Genomic DNA, 25,000 nt, shown 5'->3' on the forward strand with positions numbered 1-25,000 from the left:
TTCTAATTACGGATCTACGGGCGTGTGTGGAATGCGTTACGTGTGTTCATGTTTGTGTAGGAGAGGAGGGGGCGTGTGTGCTTGTACAAGGTGTGCGTGCGTGTGAACCCGCGTACAAGCGCGTCCAGGTATAATGGAGTGTTGACCAGGTGAGAGAGTCACTCGTGTTAAGACCGTGGGTGCTGCTGCTGCTGCTGCTGCTGCCTGCCTGCTGCTGCTGCTGCCTGCTCCACCACCTGGTGTGTGTGTGATGCTTACCTGTGGTGCTCACGAATGCTCACCTGTGTTATGCTTACCCGTGATGCTCACGAATTCTCACCTGTGTTATGCTCACCCGTGATGCTCACGAATGCTCACCTGTGTCATGCTTACCTGTGGTGCTCACGTATTCTCACCTGTGTCATGCTTATCTGTGATTCTAACATATGAGGCTGACGTCTGTGGTGCTTCCCTGTGGTTCTAATCTGTGTGATGCCCCCTGTGTGATGCTTCCCTGTGTGACGCCCCCTGTGTGATGCTTCCCTGTGTGACGCCCCCTGTGTGATGATCTCCCTGTAGTGTCCACCCGTGTGATGATCTCCCTGTAGTGTCCACCCGTGTGATGTACACCTGTGATACTCACACCCGTGACACTCCCCCGTGTGATACACGCCTGTGATGCTCCCCCGTGTGATACCTGTAATCACTGGCATGATATTCACCTCTCTACCTTACTGGTAATTACTCTAACTCTCTCTAACCCTTAACTGTTACTTTTGTTTAATTAATATTAGTGGTGATACAACTTAAATTGTTAGACTTAGCCGCAGAATACTAACAGTTAAGTAAAACTAATAGAACAGTTAACTACTCTCTAGCATGACGTTAATCTTATTCTAGTTATCGTTCCAATTATTCATTTATCTTTGTATAATTTATCTTACCGGTTATTTATCTTTAATGGTGACAAAATATATTGTGTATGTCGTATACCGTATATATACTCAACGAGTATACTTTCGTAATTTCTCCTTAATGTCTCGTTAGTGTGATTCGTTAATGGTCTCAGTTGGACGGAAACTCGCCCTAAGAATCTCCTCTGTGCGGGTTATTTGTTGTATTACTGAGCCGAGAAGGTTAGTTCTAGTTGTACCAGAGGTGGGCGTCACATCTTGCTGTTACTGTTGTTTGGCGTTGGTTCCCGCCCGTTGGTGTCACTGCTGAAGGTGTTGATGTTTGGTCATCACCGTTACCACTGCATATTACTGCGTTACTGAATGATGAATGATCGTTACCACTGTACATTACTCTGTTACTGAATGATGAATCGTTACTCATCCCTACTGTCACATTTTTTAGTGTACACATTCTTTAGGGTACAGAGTGCACATTCTTAACTCCCAGTTGGGATTTAACAATGGGTCGTCCCGGACCATAATTAAATCCCAACTGACGCAGCACAGAGCGACACGTCTGAAGGGTTCCCTCCATACTGTGAGTTCCCTCTGTCCTCCTTGTTACTGTTCTTCAAACATTCGAGTCGAAACATTTCGCCACACAGTGGCTTCATCAGTCCAATACAAAGAAGAATGGTGAAGATCAAAAGAAGTTTGATGTAATCAGTCCATCACTCTGATTACCTCATCTGTTGCATATAATTCTACATTCTTCACACTGTTATTGTGTTGTAGTAATACAGTCACTGGATGGTAAAACTTCTACAAATAAAGATACCCAGATGTAGAACATGTGTCTAATTCTTCACCTATTCCGAGTGCCTACTACAAGGTGTTTCACTCGTAGAAGGCCCCGAGTGGGTACTCCCGTAGTAGCAACCTACGAGTAGGAGGCTCCGAGTGGGTACTCCCGTAGCAGCAACCTACGAGTAGGAGGCTCCGAGTGGGTATTCCCGTAGTAGCAACCTACGAGTAGGAGGCTCCGAGTGGGTACTCCCGTAGCAGCAACCTACGAGTAGGAGGCTCCGAGTGGGTACTCCCGTAGTAGCAACCTACGAGTAGGAGGCTCCGAGTTATCGTTTGTAACAGACATAATGCATAAAGAACACGAATGCAACTACGGGAGTAACCACTCGGGGCCTCCTGCTCGTAGGTTGCAACTACGGGAGTAACCACTCGGGGCCTCCTGCTCGTAGGCTGCAACTACGGGAGTAACCACTCGGGGACTCCTGTTCGTAGGCTGCAACTACGGGAGTACCCACTCGGGGCCTCCTGTTCGTAGGTTGCAACTACGGGAGTACCCACTCGGGGCCTCCTGCTCGTAGGTTGCAACTACGGGAGTAACCACTCGGGGCCTCCTGTTCGTAGGTTGCAACTACGGGAGTAACCACTCGGGGCCTCCTGCTCGTAGGTTGCAACTACGGGAGTAACCACTCGGGGCCTCCTGTTCGTAGATTGCAACTACGGGAGTACCCACTCGGGGCCTCCTGTTCGTAGGTTGCAACTACGGGAGTAACCACTCGGGGCCTCCTGCTCGTAGGCTGCAACTACGGGAGTAACCACTCGGGGCCTCCTGCTCGTAGGTTGCAACTACGGGAGTAACCACTCGGAGCCTCCTGCTCGTAGGTTGCAACTACGGGAGTAACCATTCGGGGCCTCCTGCTCATAGGTTGCAACTACGGGAGTAACGACTCGGGGCCTCCTGCTCGTAGGTTGTAACTACGGGAGTACTCGGGGCCTCCTGCTCGTAGGTTGTAACTACGGGAGTACTCGGGGCCTCCTGCTCGTAGGTTGCAACTACGGGAGTAACTACTCGGGGCCTCCTGCTCGTAGGTTGCAACTACGGTAGTACTCGGGGCCTCCTGCTCGTAGGTTGCAACTACGGGAGTAACTACTCGGGGCCTCCTGCTCGTAGGTTGCAACTACGGGAGTAACTACTCGGGCTCTGCTCGTAGGTTGCAACTACGGGAGTAACCACTCGGGGCCTCCTGGTCGTAGGTTGCAACTACGGGAGTAACTACTCGGGGCCTCCTGCTCGTAGGTTGCAACTACGGGAGTACTCGGGGCCTCCTGCTCGTAGGTTGCAACTACGGGAGTAACTACTCGGGGCCTCCTGCTCGTAGGTTGCAACTACGGGAGTAACTACTCGGGCTCTGCTCGTAGGTTGCAACTACGGGAGTAACCACTCGGGGCCTCCTGGTCGTAGGTTGCAACTACGGGAGTAACTACTCGGGGCCTCCTGCTCGTAGGTTGCAACTACGGGAGTACTCGGGGCCTCCTGCTCGTAGGTTGCAACAACGGGAGTAATTACACGGGGCCTCCTGCTCGTAGGTTGCAACTACGGGAGTAACCACTCGGGGCCTCCTGCTCGTAGGTTGCAACTACGGGAGTAACCACTCGGGGCCTCCTGCTCGTAGGTTGCAACTACGGGAGTAACTACTCGGGGCCTCCTGCTCGTAGGTTGCAACTACGGGAGTAACCACTCGGGGCCTCCTACGAGTGAAACACCGTGTACTATATCCAGGTATCCCTCGCACAGGATAGGGTCAGAGTGCCAGGGACGGGTTTCTCAGGTCACGAGGGATGCTTCTTCATTTGGTTTATCCTGGTCTCATATTACTGAAAGTAAAACCATCAAACATTCCCTGACGTTGAATGTTTTTCGAGGTTTTGAAAGGAAAATTCATTCTTGTGTACCCTTCACTGTGGTCGTTCTCCGAATAAACTGAATGTGTGAACATGAAGTCAGATTACTTCTCCAGTGTTTGCAAAGATAACATTTGGTGTGTGTGTGTGTGTGTGTGTGTGTGTGTGTGTGTGTGTGTGTGTGTGTGTGTGTGTGTGTGTGTGTGTGTGTGTGTGTGTGTGTGTGTGTGTGTATCATGTAGAATATTTTATTTAGATTTTTAACCTGGTGGGAAGGAGGAGGAGATTAGTAACCCAAGATAAGCCAATAAATACACCAAGTCTGGATTACTGATGCTGTGGGCCTCTCCCCCCCTCCAGGATGCGACCTCCCCACTTCAGTCAACTAATACCCAGGTGCCTATTTACCGCTAAGTGAACAGGGGCAACAGGTGTCAAGAGACATACATACATTTCTAATGCTATATACATAGCATTAGAAATCTTCCTTATGAAGAAAGATTGAAGACTCTTAAATTATATTCACTTGTTAGACGAAGAATGAGGGGAGACCTGATCGATGTGTATAAGTGGAAGATAGGTATTAATAAAGGGGATATAAATAAGGTCTTGAGGATATCTCTTCAAGAGAGAACAGTAATGGATTTAAATTAGACAAGTTTAGATTTAGAAAGGACATAGGAAAGTATTGGTTTGGAAATAGGGTAGTTGATGAGTGGAACAGTCTACCTAGTTGGGTTATTGAGGCTAGGACTGTAGGTAGCTTCAAATTTAGGTTGGATAAATATATGAGTGGGAGGGGTTGGATTTGACTGGGACTTACAAATGACTGGATAGAGTTATCAGAGCTTATCTCTTGGAAGGTATTGAAAATTGGATTGGGCAAATGTTTTGTTAGTGGGATGGATTGTAAAGGACCTGCCTAGTATGGGCCAACAGGCCTGCTGCAGTGATCCTCCTTTCTTATGTTCTTATGACATCCCTCAATGTTTCCACTTGTGCTGGGAACGAACCCAGGGCTTTCAGATGTGAGCTGAAGGCGTCACCACCTGAGCCATAAGGTACTTTTACTCATTGATGTCTTTAGTGCCTCTCTTTCTACATCTAAAAACATATCGGTTTTCTATATATTTACTCTCAATATTAGTGCCTTTGTATGTAAAAAGGGAGAGAGAGAGAGAGAGAGAGAGAGAGAGAGAGAGAGAGAGATGTCAAGGTCTTGGGAAAACGATTGATTGAATCAAGTGCGACAATTACTGATGGGTGGATGAACATGCAGTGCGTGACATTCAACTGCACTCTCGAGTAATTACCTGTTTGTCCAATTATCTTTTTGTGTGTGTTAACACCAATATAACTAGGGTCGTAGTCTCTCCTAACAACTGCCATCCTACATAAGACGACTGGCCAATCTCTGAGTGGCTTTGTGGTAGTTACTACAGCTACACAGGACGACTGACCAATCTCTGAGTGGCTTTGTGGTAGTTACTACAGCTACACAGGACGACTGACCAATCTCTGAGTGGCTTTGTGGTAGTTACTACAGCTACACAGGACGACTGACCAATCTCTGAGTAACAAGGGCCTGTGTGCCACGTACTTTACTCTCTGAACAAACTCCCAAGTACATTGATGATAAAACCTAGAATGTCTTTAAAAATGGGTTAGACAAGTACATGAGTGGGTGTGACTTGGACCTGCCTAACATGGGCCAGTAGGCCTGCTGTAGTACTGCTTCTGTCTTATGTCCATATGTTTGGCACTGAGTTCTCTGTCAAATTACACTCCACTCTGCTTATCCATCACATCTCTAAAGGCAATACTCTTTTCCTGGTGCTGGGAAAGTGATAAACCCACAAGGAACATAAGAACATAAGAAAGGAGGAACACTGCAGAAGGCCTGTTGGCCCATACTAGGCAGGCCCTTTACAATCCATCCCACTAACAAAACATTTGCCCAACCGAATTTTCAATGCTACACAAGAAATATGCTCTGATAACTCTATCCACTCACATGCAAGTTCCACTCAAATCCAACCCCTCTCACTCATGTATTTATCCAACCTAAATTTGAAACTACCCAAAGTCCTAGCCTCAATAACCCAACTAGGTAGACTGTTCCACTCATCAACTACCCTATTTCCAACCCAATACTTTCCTATATCCTTTCTAAATCTAAACTTGTCTAATCGAAGGCAACAATTGAAGACATGATAACATACAAAATAATTAGAGGACACGATAAGAAATACAGGGAAAGACTTCGAGAGGTGGGGAAACAGGCACACAAGGGCACAGCTGGAAGTTGAAGACAAAGATGAGTCACAAGGAATGTCAGGAAGTGTTTCTTGAGCCTCAGGGCGGTCAGGAAGGCGAATGACCTCGACGAAGAAATCGTCAAGGCAGGCTCCATACACAGATTTAAGGATAGGTACAGCAGGGTCCACGAGGGTAAGAGCAAACGCAGCAAGTGGCAAGAGGCAGAACCAGGAGCTCTGACTCAACCCCTGCAACTACAAACAGGTGAATGCAAATAATAGGTGACTACACACAGTTTCCGTGGGAACCTGCCCGCAGGTGCTGCCCTGATCACCACTTGACCAGGTGAGTGTCAGTGGTGTCCTCTGCACCACCAGTGTCGTCGTCACCACCACCACTACCACCGCCCACTACCACTACTATCACCACCACTATGCAACTATCACCATCCACCCCTACTACCACCATTCCCACTGCCACCACTACTACCACCACCTCTACCGATAAGACCACCAACAATACAACCACAGCCATCATCTGGTGACACGCATGGTCTCTCTCTCTCTCTCTCTCTCTCTCTCTCTCTCTCTCTCTCTCTCCCAGTCTCTCTCTCTGTCTCTCACTCTCACTCTCCCACATATCACACAGTTTAGAGAGCACTTTCCCACCATGAGTGTCGGACCTTACACAACATTACAGAACAATCCGGTTTAAGCTCAAGCAATACACAGCTTCATGACAAGATACGATAAAGTGATCTCCAGAGCTAGAGCTCAACCTCAGCAAACTCAACAAGGTAATCAGAGTGCAAATTACTACCCTCCAACCAGCACTATTTTCATTTTCACCGTAACAACTGCAATGAATATGTCATCTTCCAAGATCATGTTCAGTTGCAAGAAAAAGTTTTACAACTTACAGGAGGAAGTTTTACAACTTATAGGAGAAAGTTTTACAACTTACAGGAGAAAGTTTTACAACTTACAGGAGAAAGTTTTACAACTTACAGGAGAAAGTTTTACAACTTACAGGAGAAAGTTTTACAACTTACAGGAGAAAGTTTTACAACTTACAGGAGAAAGTTTTACAACTTACAGGAGAAAGTTTTACAACTTACAGGAGAGTTTTACAACTTACAGGAGAAAGTTTTACAACTTACAGGAGAAAGTTTTACAACTTACAGGAGAAAGTTTTACAACTTACAGGAGAAAGTTTTACAACTTACAGGAGAAAGTTTTACAACTTACAGGAGAAAGTTTTACAACTTACAGGAGAAAGTTTTACAACTTACAGGAGAAAGCTTTACAACTTACAGGAGAAAGCTTTACAACTTACAGGAGAAAGTTTTACAACTTACAGGAGAAAGTTTTACAACTTACAGGAGAAAGCTTTACAACTTACAGGAGAAAGTTTTACAACTTACAGGAGAAAGTTTTACAACTTACAGGAGAAAGTTTTACAACTTACAGGAGAAAGTTTTACAACTTACAGGAGAAAGTTTTACAACTTACAGGAGAAAGTTTTACAACTTACAGGAAAATGACTAAACTTTTCACCATCAAGTTACTACAGTACGGGGAGTACCTAGAACACTTGTACACTATACTATAGTACAGTCATTCTGTACACCCCTCCAGCAGCCTTCTAGTACATCACGTACCATGCACCTAGTACACCACGTACCACCTGTACCATGCACCTAGTACACCACGTACCACCTGTACCATGCACCTAGTACACCACGTACCACCTGTACCATGCACATAGTACACCACGTACCACCTGTACCATGCACCTAGTACACCACGTACCACCTGTACCATGCACATAGTACACCACGTACCACCTGTACCATGCACCTAGTACACCACGTACCACCTGTACCATGCACATAGTACACCACGTACCACATGTACCATGCACATAGTACACCACGTACCACCTGTACCATGCACATAGTACACCACGTACCACCTGTACCATGCACATAGTACACCACGTACCACCTGTACCATGCACATAGTACACCACGTACCACCTGTACCATGCAAATAGTACACCACGTACCACCAGTACCACGTACCACTTGTGCCATGCACCTAGTACACCACGTACCACCTGTACCACGTACCTAGTACACCACGTACCACCTGTACCATGCACCTAGTACACCACGTACCACCTGTACCATGCACCTAGTACACCACGTACCACCTGTACCATGCACCTAGTACACCACGTACCACCTGTACCATGCACCTAGTACACCACGTACCACCTGTACCATGCACCTAGTACACCACGTACCACCTGTACCATGCACCCAGTACATCACGTACCACCTACACCTAGCTACCAATACAAATGCTTCCCTACACTTCTCGTAGTATCCCCTACAAATCTTCACGTCTCGTAACACGTTCTGCCAGATAACCCCCTTCACCCTTAATGGTCTAGTGTTATTTAGCGAGTCAAGGTGGGGGTCTAGTGTGTCACTACACCCTGACTTGTATAATACAACGAGGTGGGGGCCTAGTGTGTCACTACACCCTGACTTGTATAATACAACGAGGTGGGGGCTCAGTGTGTCACTACACCCTGACTTGTATAATACAACGAGGTGGGGGCTCAGTGTGTCACTACACCCTGACTTGTATAATACAACGAGGTGGGGGCTCAGTGTGTCACTACACCCTGACTTGTATAATACAACGAGATGGGGGCTCAGTGTGTCACTACACCCTGACTTGTATAATACAACGAGGTGGGGGCTCAGTGTGTCACTACACCCTGACTTGTATAATACAACGAGGTGGGGGCTCAGTGTGTCACTACACCCTGACTTGTATAATACAACGAGGTGGGGGCTCAGTGTGTCACTACACCCTGACTTGTATAATACAACGAGGTGGGGGCTCAGTGTGTCACTACACCCTGACTTGTATAATACAACGAGGTGGGGGCTCAGTGTGTCACTACACCCTGACTTGTATAATACAACAACGAGGTGGGGGCTCAGGTGTCACTACACCCTCACTTGTATAATACAACAACAAGGTGTGGGCTCAGTGTGTCACTACACTCTCACTTGTATAATACAACAAGGTGGGGCTCAGTGTGTCACTACACCCTCACTTGTATAATACAACAACAAGGTGTGGGCTCAGTGTGTCACTACACCCTCAATTGTATAATACAACAACAAGGTGGGGCTCAGTGTGTCACTACACCCTCACTTGTATAATACAACAACAAGGTGGGGCTCAGTGTGTCACTACACCCTCAATTGTATAATACAACAACAAGGTGGGGCTCAGTGTGTCACTACACCCTCACTTGTATAATACAACAACAAGGTGGGGGCTCAGTGTGTCACTACACCCTCACTTGTATAATACAACAACAAGGTGGGGCTCAGTGTGTCACTACACCCTCACTTGTATAATACAACAACAAGGTGGGGCTCAGTGTGTCACTACACCCTCAATTGTATAATACAACAACAAGGTGGGGCTCAGTGTGTCACTACACCCTCACTTGTATAATACAACAACAAGGTGGGGCTCAGTGTGTCACTACACCCTCACTTGTATAATACAACAACAAGATGACACTGCCAGGCTGACAAGACGACACTGCCAGGCTGACAAGATGACACTGCCAGCCTGACAAGATGACACTGCCAGCCTGACAAGATGACACTGCCAGGCTGACAATATGACACTGCCAGCCTGACAAGATGACACTGCCAGGCTGACAAGATGACACTGCCAGGCTGACAAGATGACACTGCCAGCCTGACAAAAAGACACTGCCAGGCTGACAAGATGACACTGCCAGGCTGACAAGATGACACTGCCAGGCTGACAAGATGACACTGCCAGCCTGACAAAAAGACACTGCCAGCCTGACAAGATGACACTGCCAGGCTGACAAGATGACACTGCCAGGCTGACAAAAAGACACTGCCAGCCTGACAAAAAGACACTGCCAGGCTGACAAGATGACACTGCCAGGCTGACAAGATGATACTGCCAGCCTGACAAGATGACACTGCCAGCCTGACAAGATGACACTGCCAGCCTGACAAGATGACACTGCCAGGCTGACAATATGACACTGCCAGCCTGACAAGATGACACTGCCAGGCTGACAAGATGACACTGCCAGGCTGACAAGATGACACTGCCAGGCTGACAAGATGACACTGCCAGGCTGACAAGATGACACTGCCAGGCTGACAAGATGACACTGCCAGGCTGACAAGATGACACTGCCAGCCTGACAAGATGACACTGCCAGCCTGACAAGATGACACTGCCAGGCTAACAAGATGACACTGCCAGCATGACAAGATGGCACTGCCAGCATGACAAGATGACACTGCCAGCATGACAAGATGACACTGCCAGCATGACAAGATGACACTGCCAGCATGACAAGATGACACTGCCAGCATGACAAGATGACACTGCCAGCCTGACAAGATGACACTGCCAGCCTGACAAGATGACACTGCCAGGCTAACAAGATGACACTGCCAGCATGACAAGATGGCACTGCCAGCCTGACAAGATGACACTGCCAGCCTGACAAGATGACACTGCCAGGCTGACAAGATGACACTGCCAGGCTGACAAGATGACACTGCCAGCATGACAAGATGGCACTGCCAGCCTGACAAGATGACACTGCCAGGCTGACAAGATGACACTGCCAGCCTGACAAGATGACACTGCCAGGCTAACAAGATGACACTGCCAGCATGACAAGATGGCACTGCCAGCCTGACAAGATGACACTGCCAGGCTGACAAAATGACACTGCCAGCCTGACAAGATGACACTGCCAGGCTGACAAAATGACACTGCCAGCCTGACAAAATGACACTGCCAGCCTGACAAAATGACACTGCCAGCCTGACAAGATGACACTGCCAGCCTGACAAGATAAACAAAGACAGAGGCGTAAGGGTCGAGAAACAGGATAAGAAAAATGTCAAAGACGTGAAAGAGGTCAAGAAAGGTCAAGGTGAAAGAGATCAAGAAAGAAGGAAAGGGAATCCCCAAGATAGAGAAGGTTAAGAAAGTAGAGTGAGAGTGAGAGGTAGAGGAAGTAGTGGGAGCAGAGGTCGGGATTCCAGAAGCGGTCACGTTTCCTGATGGCGTCACTTAGATGTAAATACCTGAGTGCCGCTTTAACATAAGTTATGTTGGCACAAGTTATCCCAGTGTGACTCAGAGAGAGAGACGGAGGCGGAGCCACTAATTCCCTACCTCATTATTCTTCATGCCTACCTCACCATCCCTCATTCCCACCTCCTAACCACACCTTCCTAACTCCCCCTTCGTCATTCTTGCCTCCCTCTCCCCCTATCATGCCTCCCACTCAGCTACAATGGTACCATTAGTCCTGCCATGCGCCTCACACATATATGGTTGCCTTCCCCTGCCTGCATAATGACTCGGCAGGTTTCTATGTCATATTCAGGAGAGAGGAAGATGTCTCTTGCCTCTTTCACCTCCCTCTCTCACTGCCTCTCTCACTTCCCTCACTGCCTCTCACCTCCCTCACTGCCTCTCACATCCCTCACTGCCTCTCTCACCTCCCTCACTGCCTATATCACCTCCCTCACTGCCTCTCTCGCTTCCCTCACTGCCTCTCACCTCCCTCACTGCCTCTCTCACCTCCCTCACTGCCTCTCTCACATCCCTCACTGCCTCTCTCACCTCCCTCACCGCCTCTCACCTCCCTCACTGCCTGTCTCACCTCCCTCACTGCCTCTCACATCCCTCACTGCCTCTCACTTCCCTCACTGCCTCTCTCACTTCCCTCACTGCCTCTCACCTCCCTCACTGCCTCTCTCACCTCCCTCACTGCCTATATCACTTCCCTCACTGCCTCTCTCGCTTCCCTCACTGCCTCTCACCTCCCTTACTGCCTGTCTCACCTCCCTCACTGCCTCTCACCTCCCTCACTGCCTCTCTCACCTCCCTCACTGCCTCTCACCTCCCTCACTGCCTCTGTCACCTCCCTCACTGCCTCTCACCTCCCACACTGCCTCTCTCACCTCCCTCACTACCTCTCTCACATCCCTCACTGCCTCTCTCACCTCCCTCACTGCCTCTCACCTCCCTCACTGCTTCTCTCACTTCCCTCACTGCCTCTCACCTCCCTCACTGCCTCTCTCACCTCCCTCACTGCCTCTCTCACTGCATCTCTCACCTCCCTCACTGTCCCTCTCACCTCCCTCACTGCCTCTCTCACCTCCCTCACTGCCTGTCACCTCCCTCACTGCCTGTCTCACCTCCCTCACTGCTTCTCTCACCTCCCTCACTGTCTCTCTCACCTCCCTCACTGCCTCTCTCACCTCCCTCACTGCCTCTCACCTCCCTCACTGCTTCTCTCACTTCCCTCACTGCCTCTCACCTCCCTCACTGCCTCTCTCACCTCCCTCACTGCATCTCTCACCTCCCTCACTGTCTCTCTCACCTCCCTCACTGCCTCTCACCTCCCTCACTGCCTGTCACCTCCCTCACTGCCTCTCTCACCTCCCTCACTGCCTCTCTCACCTCCCTCACTGTCTCTCTCAATGCCTCTCTCACCTCCCTCACTGCCTCTCTCACCTCCCTCACTGCCTCTCTCACCTCCCTCACTGTCTCTCTCACTGCCTCTCTCACTGCCTCTCTCACCTCCCTCACTGCCTCTCTCACCTCCCTCACTGCCTCTCTCACCTCCCTCACTGTCTCTCTCACTGCCTCTCTCACCTCCCTCACTGCCTCTCTCACCTCCCTCACTGCCTCTCTCATGTCTCTCACTGCCTCTCTCACCTCCCTCACTGCCCCTCTCACCTCCCTCACTGCTTCTCTCACCTCCCTCACTGCCTCTCTCACCTCCCTCACTGCCTCTCTCACCTCACTCACTGCCTCTCTCACCTCCCTCACTGCCTCTCTCACCTCCCTCACTGCCTCTCTCACCTCCCTCACTGCCTCTCTCACCTCCCTCACTGCCTCTCTCACCTCCCTCACTGCCTCTCTCACGTCTCTCACTGCCTCTCTCACCTCCCTCACTGCCCCTCTCACCTCCCTCACTGCCTCTCTCACCTCCCTCACTGCTTCTCTCACCTCCCTCACTGCCTCTCTCACCTCCCTCACTGCCTCTCTCACCTCCCTCACTGCCTCTCACCTCCCTCACTGCCTCTCACCTCCCTCACTACCTCTCACCTCCCTCACTACCTCTCACCTCCCTCACTACCTCTCACCTCCCTCACTGCCCCTCTCACCTCCTTCACTGCCTCTCTCACCTTCCTCACTGCCTCTCTCACCTCCCTCACTACCTCTCACCTCCCTCACTGCCTCTCTCACCTCCCTCACTACCTCTCACCTCCCTCACTGCCTCTCTCACCTCCCTCACTGCCTCTCTCACCTCCCTCACTGCCTCTCTCACCTCCCTCACTACCTCTCACCTCCCTCACTACCTCTCGCCTCCCACACTGCCTCTCTCACCTCCCTCACTGCCTCTCACCTCCCTCACTACCTCTCACCTCCCTCACTGCCTCTCTCACCTCCCTCACTGCCTCTCACCTCCCTCACTACCTCTCACCTCCCTCACTGCCTCTCTCACCTCCCTCACTGCCTCTCACCTCCCTCACTACCTCTCACCTCCCTCACTGCCTCTCTCACCTCCCTCACTGCCTCTCACCTCCCTCACTGCCTCTCTCACTGCCTCTCTCACCTCCCTCACTACCTCTCACCTCCCTCACTACCTCTCGCCTCCCTCACTGCCTCTCTCACCTCCCTCACTGCCTCTCACCTCCCTCACTACCTCTCACCTCCCTCACTGCCTCTCTCACCTCCCTCACTACCTCTCACCTCCCTCAATACCTCTCACCTCCCTCACTGCCTCTCTCACCTCCCTCACTGCCTCTCACCTCCCTCACTACCTCTCACCTCCCTCACTGCCTCTCTCACCTCCCTCACTACCTCTCGCCTCCCTCACTGCCTCTCTCACCTCCCTCACTGCCTCTCACCTCCCTCACTACCTCTCACCTCCCTCACTGCCTCTCTCACCTCCCTCACTGCCTCTCACCTCCCTCAATACCTCTCACCTCCCTCACTGCCTCTCTCACCTCCCTCACTACCTCTCACCTCCCTCACTGCCTCTCTCACCTCCCTCACTGCCTCTCACCTCCCTCAATACCTCTCACCTCCCTCACTGCCTCTCTCACCTCCCTCACTGCCTCTCACCTCCCTCACTACCTCTCACCTCCCTCACTGCCTCTCTCACCTCCCTCACTGCCTCTCACCTCCCTCACTACCTCTCACCTCCCTCACTGCCTCTCTCACCTCCCTCACTGCCTCTCACCTCCCTCACTACCTCTCACCTCCCTCACTGCCTCTCACCTCCCTCACTACCTCTCACCTCCCTCACTACCTCTCACCTCCCTCACTACCTCTCACCTCCCTCACTACCTCTCACCTCCCTCACTACCTCTCACCTCCCTCACTACCTCTCACCTCCCTCACTGCCTCTCACCTCCCTCACTGCCTCTCACCTCCCTCACTGCCTCTCACCTCCCTCACTACCTCTCACCTCCCTCACTACCTCTCACCTCCCTCACTACCTCTCACCTCCCTCACTACCTCTCACCTCCCTCACTGCCTCTCTCACCTCCCTCACTACCTCTCACCTCCCTCACTGCCTCTCACCTCCCTCACTGCCTCTCACCTCCCTCACTGCCTCTCACCTCCCTCACTACCTCTCACCTCCCTCACTACCTCTCACCTCCCTCACTGCCTCTCACCTCCCTCACTACCTCTCACCTCCCTCACTACCTCTCACCTCCCTCACTACCTCTCACCTCCCTCACTACCTCTCACCTCCCTCACTACCTCTCACCTCCCTCACTACCTCTCACCTCCCTCACTACCTCTCACCTCCCTCACTACCTCTCACCTCCCTCACTACCTCTCACCTCCCTCACTACCTCTCACCTCCCTCACTGCCTCTCACCTCCCTCACTGCCTCTCACCTCCCTCACTGCCTCTCACCTCCCTCACTACCTCTCACCTCCCTCACTACCTCTCACCTCCCTCACTACCTCTCACCTCCCTCACTACCTCTCACCTCCCTCACTACCTCTCACCTCCCTCACTGCCTCTCACCTCCCTCACTGCCTCTCTCACCTCCCTCACTACCTCTCACCTCCCTCACTACCTCTCACCTCCCTCACTGCCTCTCTCACTGCCTCTCACCTCCCTCACTGTCTCTCACCTCCCTCACTGCCACTCTCACCTCCCTCACTACCTCTCACCTCCCTCACTACCTCTCACCTCCCTCACTGCCTCTCTCACTGCCTCTCACCTCCCTCACTACCTCTCACCTCCCTCACTACCTCTCACCTCCCTCACTGCCTCTCTCACCTCCCTCACTGCTTCTCTCACCTCCCTCACTGCCTCTCTCACCTCCCTCACTGCCCCTCTCACCTCCCTCACTGCCTCTCTCACCTCCCTCACTACCTCTCACCTCCCTCACTACCTCTCACCTCCCTCACTACCTCTCACCTCCCTCACTACCTCTCACCTCCCTCACTGCCTCTCACCTCCCTCACTACTTCTCACCTCCCTCACTACCTCTCACCTCCCTCACTGCCTCTCACCTCCCTCACTGCCTCTCACCTCCCTCACTACCTCTCACCTCCCTCACTACCTCTCACCTCCCTCACTACCTCTCACCTCCCTCACTCCCACTCACCTCTCACCTCCCTCACTGCCTCTCACCTCCCTCACTGCCCCTCTCACCTCCCTCACTGCCTCTCTCACCTCCCTCACTACCTCTCACCTCCCTCACTACCTCTCACCTCCCTCACTACCTCTCACCTCCCTCACTGCCTCTCTCACCTCCCTCACTGCTTCTCTCACCTCCCTCACTACCTCTCACCTCCCTCACTACCTCTCACCTCCCTCACTACCTCTCACCTCCCTCACTACCTCTCACCTCCCTCACTGCCTCTCACCTCCCTCACTGCCTCTCACCTCCCTCACTACCTCTCACCTCCCTCACTACCTCTCACCTCCCTCACTACCTCTCACCTCCCTCACTACCTCTCACCTCCCTCACTGCCTCTCACCTCCCTCACTGCCTCTCACCTCCCTCACTACCTCTCACCTCCCTCACTGCCTCTCACCTCCCTCACTGCCTCTCACCTCCCTCACTACCTCTCACCTCCCTCACTACCTCTCACCTCCCTCACTACCTCTCACCTCCCTCACTGCCTCTAACCTCCCTCACTGCCTCTAACCTCCCTCACTACCTCTCACCTCCCTCACTACCTCTCACCTCCCTCACTGCCTCTCACCTCCCTCACTCCCTCTCACCTCCCTCACTGCCTCTCACCTCCCTCACTACCTCTCACCTCCCTCACTGCCTCTCACCTCCCTCACTGCCTCTCACCTCCCTCACTACCTCTCACCTCCCTCACTGCCTCTCACCTCCCTCACTGCCTCTCACCTCCCTCACTGCCTCTCACCTCCCTCACTACCTCTCACCTCCCTCACTACCTCTCACCTCCCTCACTACCTCTCACCTCCCTCACTACCTCTCACATCCCTCACTACCTCTCACCTCCCTCACTACCTCTCACCTCCCTCACTGCCTCTCTCACTACCTCTCACCTCCCTCACTACCTCTCACCTCCCTCACTACCTCTCACCTCCCTCACTGCCTCTCACCTCCCTCACTGCCTCTCTCACTACCTCTCACCTCCCTCACTACCTCTCACCTCCCTCACTACCTCTCACCTCCCTCACTGCCTCTCACCTCCCTCACTGCCTCATACTCCCTCACTAACACTATCCTCCTCCCAGGAAGGTTCAGTTTCACGCTTCTTATTAATAAAAACTCAGAAATTAGTGCCGCTCTCAAGTGTCCTCTTATCAATTAATGTAACTTTGAAATACCACACTTAACAACCTCGCTCAACACTCCTTATTATTATTATTGTTATTACTCTTGTAATTGTTATTGTTGTTAGTATTACTAGCATTATTATTATTATTGTTGCTATTATTGACAGTATTATCCTTATTAGTATTATGATTATCTTTATATCATGATGATTATTAGTATTCATTATTATTAGTGTTATTATTGTTGTTGGTATTATCATCCTAATAATAATAATTATTATTAGTGTTATTATTGTTGTTGGTATTATCATCCTAATAATAATAATTATTAGTGTTATTATTGTTGTTGGTATTATCATAATAATAATAATTATTATTAGTGTTATTATTGTTGTTGGTATTATCATCCTAATAATAATAATTATTATTAGTGTTATTATTGCTATCATCCTAATCATAATAATAGTATTATTACTGAGGATGATAGCATTACCTTGAGGGTATACACACAAATATACTCTCTTTGTATACCACCGAGTATACTTCAAAATCTATTTTAGTGTTCATAGTATAACCCATGTTAGTTTATTCTGCTAACAGAGTCCGTATCACTCAGGTTTGTTCCGAGGAGAGGAAGGGGGGGTTGGGGGGTTGGGGGGAGGTTGGTTGGGGGGGTTGTGGGGAGAAGACCCAGTTCCTGGGGTGGAGAGGCTGGCACTGAATTCCAGTAAGGACCTTGAGGGTTGAGTGGACGAGTGTTATGTGACCGTACATGGCCAGGCCAGGAGCCGCTCTTCACCATGACATCATCTCTTCCCAGCCTCACTGATGTCACTCAACCCGGCAGGTTTACCTATGGTTTACACATGGTTTACACATGGTTTACTGCATTTAATTCACTTGTTTATTTATGTGTACATTTGGAACCAGTCCTTCCTTGTATTTTCTATATTTTTTCTCTTCTGAATTCTAGGAAGTACAATATGTATGTACATATATCTGTGTGTGTGTGTGTGTGTGTGTGTGTGTGTGTGTGTGTGTGTGTGTATGTGTGTGTGTGTGTGTGTGTGTATGTATGTATGTGTGTGTGTGTGTGTGTGTTTGCGCTCCCAGTAATTCTCCAAGCCTACAATTTCGCCTGCCCTAAATCTGTGTGTTAGTACACAGTAGTATACAATCTGGAGTACAAGTGAACGAACAAGTTGCGCCACATTCTTGGCTTTACCTGTGGCGAAGGATCTTGTAATCCAGCCCAGCAATTTCCTTCAAGCTGTGACAGTAACACATTTGGAATCCCTAAATGAAAAAAAAAATCTGACATAGTTACCACTAGGTCATTACATTCCTCTACCTCTCTCTCTCTCTCTCTCTCTCTCTCTCTCTTGATCTGGAGAGAGATGCTTGTGTGTTGTACTCTGATCCAGCTTTTCTTTCTTCAGTGTTTTTATATAGGCAAAAGTCAAGTCTGAAAGAAAATTATTTCACGCCAGAAGAGAGACCAGAGTGTGAATAAATGGCTTAGAAAAGCGACAGGTTGATAAATGAGACACTTGTGCAATATTTAGGTATCTTTATCCTGGAAACATTTCGCCAGCCAGTGGCTTCTTCAGTCCAATGCGGAGAAAGGGGGAAGGTTAGGAGGGGTTTGAGGTAATCAGTCCCTCAGACTGGAAATCATCCATCAGGCTGAGGGACTGATTACCTGAAAATCCTTCTCATCATCCACCTTTCTCCGCACTGGACTGAAGAAGCCACTGGCTGGGGAAACGTTTCCAGAATAAAGATGGTCAAATGTTGAATAAGTGTCTCATTTATCACAAAGAACGACAGTGAACGACCAGGTAATAAATAAGAGTTCACGAGAAACGACAAGACAGTTTCTGAGGGGCTCAAGAAATGGTTTAAAGAAGAAAGAGGAGCAACATCAGAGAATCAAAAAGAAAGGTGCACCAACGGGAAGTGGACATCATACATACAGCAGGGGAAAGAGGTAAACAATAGTAATACTGTTCGTAGAATTACCGACAATATGTTAGGTAAGAGGACACAAGTGCAACTAATGTGACATTTTACTGTAGTAACGTTTCGCTCTCCAGGAGCTCTGTCAAGGTGTTACAAACGGCTTGACAGAGCTCCTTGAGAGAGAAACGTTGCCACAATAAAACGTCGGATGAGTTGCACACGTGTCCTTTTACCTGACAGGTAAAAAATCGTTACTGGACCTGCATACATCAACAGCAACTGGACCCGAAGTATGACCATGGATTCTGCCAGAGAGCAGAAGCACTGAAGCACTAGCTAACATCAACAAGTCAATGGATAAGGGACAATTTCCAGACATTTGAAAGACAGCGAACGTAGCCCCAATATTTAAAACAATGTTAAACTATAGACCAGTATCCCAGACAAGCATACTACTGAGGTGATGGGGATGTCCTCAGCAGGAGAGTGACGGTGCACCTGGGGAGAACTATTTCATAAACCTTCTCTCACAAACCTACTGACTTCTATAACAAATTAAGTGAGGCAGGAAAGGAACAGGTGGACTGCATATTCTTGGACCACAAGAGGACATTCGTACAAGAAACTGGGATAAAAAAAAAATTGAGGAGAAGGCAGGAATAACATGAAATTCACTACAATGGATCAAAGAGACAGTGATTGTCTGAGAAAATGTGCCAGAATGAGAAAGTGTAACAAGTGGGTTCCACAGGGATCGGTATTGCGACCGGCGCTGTTTGTAGTGTAAATGAATGATGTAACAGAATAAATACAGATGCTTCCTTGTTTGTAGACGTAAAAAAAATACGAGGAGAATAATAAGGAATGAGGACAAGGACAGGCTGCAAATAAACCAAACTGCAAGAGTGGTCAAACAAGTAACTACTGGAATTCAACACCAGCCATTGCAAGGTTATGAACATTAGGGAAGAGTAAGAAGACCAGAAACAGCATATAAACTAGTGGGAGAGGGAGACTGCAAACCTCACTCAAGGATAAAAAAAAAGAAAGAGATAAAGGTAAACATAACGCAGAGCATATCTCCAGAGGTATACAAACCGAATACCCTCTGGAGCGAATGCTAGTTTGCTAAGACTAGCTTTCAGGACTCTCAACAGTCATTAACGGCTCTGTGAATGATATATGCTAGACCCATCTTCGGGTGTGAAGCACCACCATGAAGCCCTCGCTGGATCAAGCATATTAAGAAATTGGAAAAAGTGAAAAATTAAGCAATTATATTAGTCTCTCAATTCAAGAAAATGAACTATGAGGAAAGATTACAAGAACATAACCCGTTGAGCTTAGAGATAAGAGCCAGGGAAGATATGATATCGACATGCAAAATACTTAAGAGGACTTGAAGTGGACAGAGGTGGGAAACAGGTACACGGGGACACAGTTGAAACTTACAGATGAATCATAGGGGTTTCAGGAAATATTTCTTCAGCTCGAGGGTGGTCAGGAAGTGGAATGACCTCGACAAACTAGTAATGGAGACATTCTCCAAACATAGTTTTAAGAAAAGGTATGACAGGGCTCACAAGGCAAATTAACTCAGAGCTGGCAAGTTCAGAGGCAGGGCCAAGAGCTGAGAGCCAACCCTTGGAACTTCAAATAAAAACAACTGCAAATATGTGAGTACACACACACACATCTTCAGTTGCTGAAGAGGACGTCATTCTTAATACAGAGCTTCAATAGCAGGTATGATAAGACTCAAGAAGTCAGAATCAGTAATGCCAATCATAAGTCAGCTAGGAGGCGGGGTCAGCAGCCGAATTTCGACCCCCGTAAACACAAATCGGCGAGTACAAACACACTTGGATCCACTTATGTGGTTAATGTGGGTAAGTCTATCATTTATGAATTGATGGTGTGTGAGCTTCACCCCCCTCCTCCTCCCCCTTCCACAACCCTCCCTCCCCCTCCACCATATCCCTCATCCGCCCCCTCCCATCACTTCAACACATCTCCCGCACACACTATCACTTCTCCCGTAATTCCTTCAGTCTCTCTTCATAATTCAGTCTCCTGGGACTAATCTTGTTGTAAACCTTTTCTACTTTTCGTAAATGCTTGATTAGGTGAGGGGGCCTCCATGGTGGTACTGCATACTCCACGAGAGGTCTGACATACGTCGTGTAGAGAGTCCTAAAAAAAATCTTTATTGAGGTTTCTGAAGGTATTTCTAGTATTGGCTAAACTCGTATATGTTGCAGGTGTTATATGATTTATGTGCACCTCTAGCGATATGTTGGGTGTGATGTTCACTCCAAGGTCCTTCTACCTGACTGATATATGGTTTCTCGCTTCTTAGGCTCTATTCTGTATCTGGCCTTCTCTCCAAACCCTCGGTAAGTGACCTTGCATTAATGTTGGTAGAATTACCGACAATATATTAAGTAACGGCTTGACAAAGCTCCTGGAGAGCGAAACGTTGCCACAATAAAATGTCGCATTATTTGCACTTGTATCCTTTTACTTAACAAGAGTGATCTTGTACCTGCAGGAGTTAAAACACCAGTAACCACTTGTTCCACCATTCTTGCAAATCAACCTCTTGCCCCTCTCTATCCTCTTTGTAAACCTTCTCAGTAGCTTCACGTCATCAGCAAACAATGACACACAGGATTCAATCCCCTCTGTCAGGTCATTTACGTCTATTGAGTAAAGATCTTAGAGGTGATCCTTGGGTAACCCCACTTGTTACACTTTCCCATGCTGATACATATGCTCCTACCACCACTACACTGTTTTCTGTTTGTCGTGTGTGTGAGGAGGGGAAGGTCTGTCTATCCCCCTATCCCCCCTCTCTATTTAATATATATATATATATATATATATATATATATATATATATATATATATATATATATATATATATATATCAGGTCTGGCAACAACAACTCCGTGTAACGACCTCAGTACTTTATGGTTGGGCTAATGGTGGTTACGATGGTGGTGGAGATAATGGCGGTAGAGATGGTGGTGGTAGTGGTAGTGGTAGTGGTGGTGGTTAGAGGTACTGACAAGATATTTTGGAAATGTAGGTAATGCTGGTTGTGTAGATGGTGGTAGTGGTGGTGGTGACTGAAGTATTGTTGGTAAGATAAGGTAATGTTGAGATGTGGTGGTGGTGGGTTGGGGGTTGTGGTGGTGGTACACATTAATTCCCAGATACAGCCAGAAGGGGTTGTGGTGAAGGGGTTGTGGTGTAAGGATTGTGGAGGGGTTGTTGAGGGATTATGGTAAAGGGGTGTGGTAGAGGGGGTTTGGTGGGAGATTATGGTGGACGGGTTGTGGAGGCTGTGATGGAGAGATAGTGGAGGATTGTGGCAGAAGTAATATGGAGGGGTTGTGGTGGAGGACCACCAAGACTTGAAACAATTACTACTGGTACCTTGCAGGTTGAGGGTGGTGCTAGTGTGTGGTGGTTGGTGCAGGTGGGTAGTGATTGGTGCTAGTGTGTGGTGGTTGGTGCTGGTGGGTGGTGGCTGGTGCTAGTGTATGGTGGTTGGTGCCGGTGGGTGGTGGTTGGTGCTGGTGGGTAGTGGTTGGTGCTAGTGTGTGGTGGTTGGTGCCGGTGGGTGGTGGTTGGTGCTGGTGGGTAATAGTTGGTGCTGGTGGGTGGTGGCTGGTGCTAGTGCATGGTGGTTCGTGCTGGTGGGTGGTGGCTGGTGCTAGTGTATGGTGGTTGGTGCCGGTGGGTGGTGGTTGGTGCTGGTGTGTGGTGGTTGGTGCCGGTGGGTGGTGGTTGGTGCCGGTGGGTGGTGGTTGGTGCTGGTGGGTATTGGTTGGTGCTGGTGGGTAGTGGTTGGTGCTGGTGGGTGGTGGTTGGTGCTGGTGGGTGGTGGTTGGTGCTGGTGGGTGGTGGATGGTGCTGGTGGGTAGTGGTTGGTGATGATGGGTGGTGGTTGGTGCTAGTGGGTGGTGGTTGGTGCTGGTGGGTAGTGGTTGGTGCTGGTGGGTGGTGGTTGGTGCTGGTGGGTGGTGGTTGGTGCTGGTGGGTGGTGGATGGTGCTGGTGGGTAGTGGTTGGTGATGATGGGTGGTGGTTGGTGCTAGTGTGTGATGGTTGGCGCCGGTGGGTGGTGGTTGGTGATGATGGGTGGTGGTTGGTAGTGGCAAGGGATAACCTAGGATAACCTGGGATAACCTGAGAGCTTGAGAGAGGACGAGGGGGAGGGTGATGAGAACAGTGACAATGACTATGATTCTCCCCTACCTCCATCACCTTCCCCTCCCTCACCTCCATCATCCCTCCCCCACCCCATCCCCCCTTCCCCAGCAGCAGTGACTGGGTCTTCCTGACCTCTGGTCAACACACTCACTTCCTGAACATGTGTCAACATTACAACATGACACATGAGGTCAACACACTCACCTCTTGTGCACAATTCCACACAAACCAAACAAGAACAACCCCCACCAATAACAACACCACCACCATCAACAACCACCACCAACAACCAACACCACCACAACCAACACCAACAACAACCAACATTACCACAACCAACAACAACAACCAACACCACAACCACCAACAACAACCAACACCACAACCACCACCAACAGCCAACATTACCACAACCAACACCACAACCACCAACACCACAACCACCACCAACAACCAACACCACCACCAACAACAACCAACACCACAACCACCAACACCACAACCACCACCAACAACCAACACCACCACCAACAACATCCAACACCACCAACAACCACCACCACCACCAACAACAACACCACAACCACCAACAACCAACACCACAACCACCACCAACAACCAACATCACCACCAACAACCAACACCACAACCACCACCAACAACCAACACCACCAACAACAACAACCAACACCACAACCACCAACAACCAACACCACAACCACCACCAACAACCAACATCACCACCAACAACCAACACCACAACCACCACCAACAACCAACACCACCAACAACAACCAACACCACAACAACCAACACCACAACCACCACCAACAACCAACATCACCACCAACAACCAACACCACAACCACCACCAACAACCAACATCACCACCAACAACCAACACCACAACCACCACCAACAACCAACACCACCAACAACAACAACCAACACCACAACCACCAACAACAACCAACACCACAACCACCAACAACCAACACCACAACCACCAACAACCAACACCACAACCACCAACAACAACCAAAAACCACCAACAACAACCAACACCACAACCACCAACAACCAACACAACCACCAACAACAACCAACACAACCACCAACGACAACCAACACCACAACCACCAACAACCAACACAACCACCAACAACAACCAACACCACAACCACCAACAATCAACACAACCACCAACAACCAACACAACCACCAACAACAACCAACACAACCACCAACGACAACCAACACCACAACCACCAACAACAACCAACACCACAACCACCAACACCACAACCACCAACAACAATCAACACAACCACCAACAACAACCAACACCACAACCACCAACACCACAACCACCAACAACAACCAACACCACAACCACCAACAACAACCAACACAATCACCAACACCCAACACCACAACCACCAACAACACCACAACCACCAACAACAACACCACAACCACCAACAACAACCAACACAACCACCAACACCACAACCACCAACAACAACCAACACAACCACCAACAACAACCAACACCACAACCACCAACACCACAACCACCAACAACAACCAACACCACAACCACCAACAATAACCAACACCACCAACAACAACATATAACTTCTCTTCACTACTGGTAAGTTATCTGGACTAAATATGTCAAAACTACGAGACTGTAACACCTGTGCAACACATATGCAACACCTGTGCAACACATGTAACACCTGTGCAACACATATGCAACACTAGGTATCTCTGAGGAATCAGACATTTACAACATATGGGCAACTTTATCAGACGTGCTTCACATGTGTTGCCTATGGTGTTGCACATGTGTTTTGAAAATGGTGTCGCACATATTTTACACATGGTGTCGCACATATTTTACACATGGTGTTACACAAATGTAATTCATCTTGCCAGTATTGCATGCCATGATTGTAAGGACTCTGGTTATTCTGGCTTTGCCTGCGCTGCAGGCTTCATCGGTCGTACACAGAGTTGAATTTCAGTCCTGGAGGCAGTAGAGAAAGTTTGAGGTTATCAGTCCCT

General features: G+C 49.2%; 1 protein-coding gene across 4 annotated transcripts in view; it reads left to right on the forward strand.

Annotated features, from left to right (window-relative positions):
• Positions 1-25,000, forward strand: part of LOC128703556 (uncharacterized) — a 275,977-nt gene that overhangs the window by 70,641 nt on the left and 180,336 nt on the right. The window contains exon 1 of one of the 4 annotated variants that reach the window (XM_070101234.1): positions 148-239. The exons of the other annotated variants lie outside the window; for them this stretch is intronic. The gene's annotated coding sequence lies outside the window, so the exon portion shown is untranslated. Of the gene's footprint in view, positions 1-147; positions 240-25,000 lie in introns of those variants that run through there. 4 annotated transcript variants of the gene reach the window in all.

This window comes from Cherax quadricarinatus, chromosome 76 (assembly GCF_038502225.1).
Source record: "Cherax quadricarinatus isolate ZL_2023a chromosome 76, ASM3850222v1, whole genome shotgun sequence".
Taxonomy (NCBI): Eukaryota; Metazoa; Arthropoda; class Malacostraca; order Decapoda; family Parastacidae; genus Cherax; species Cherax quadricarinatus.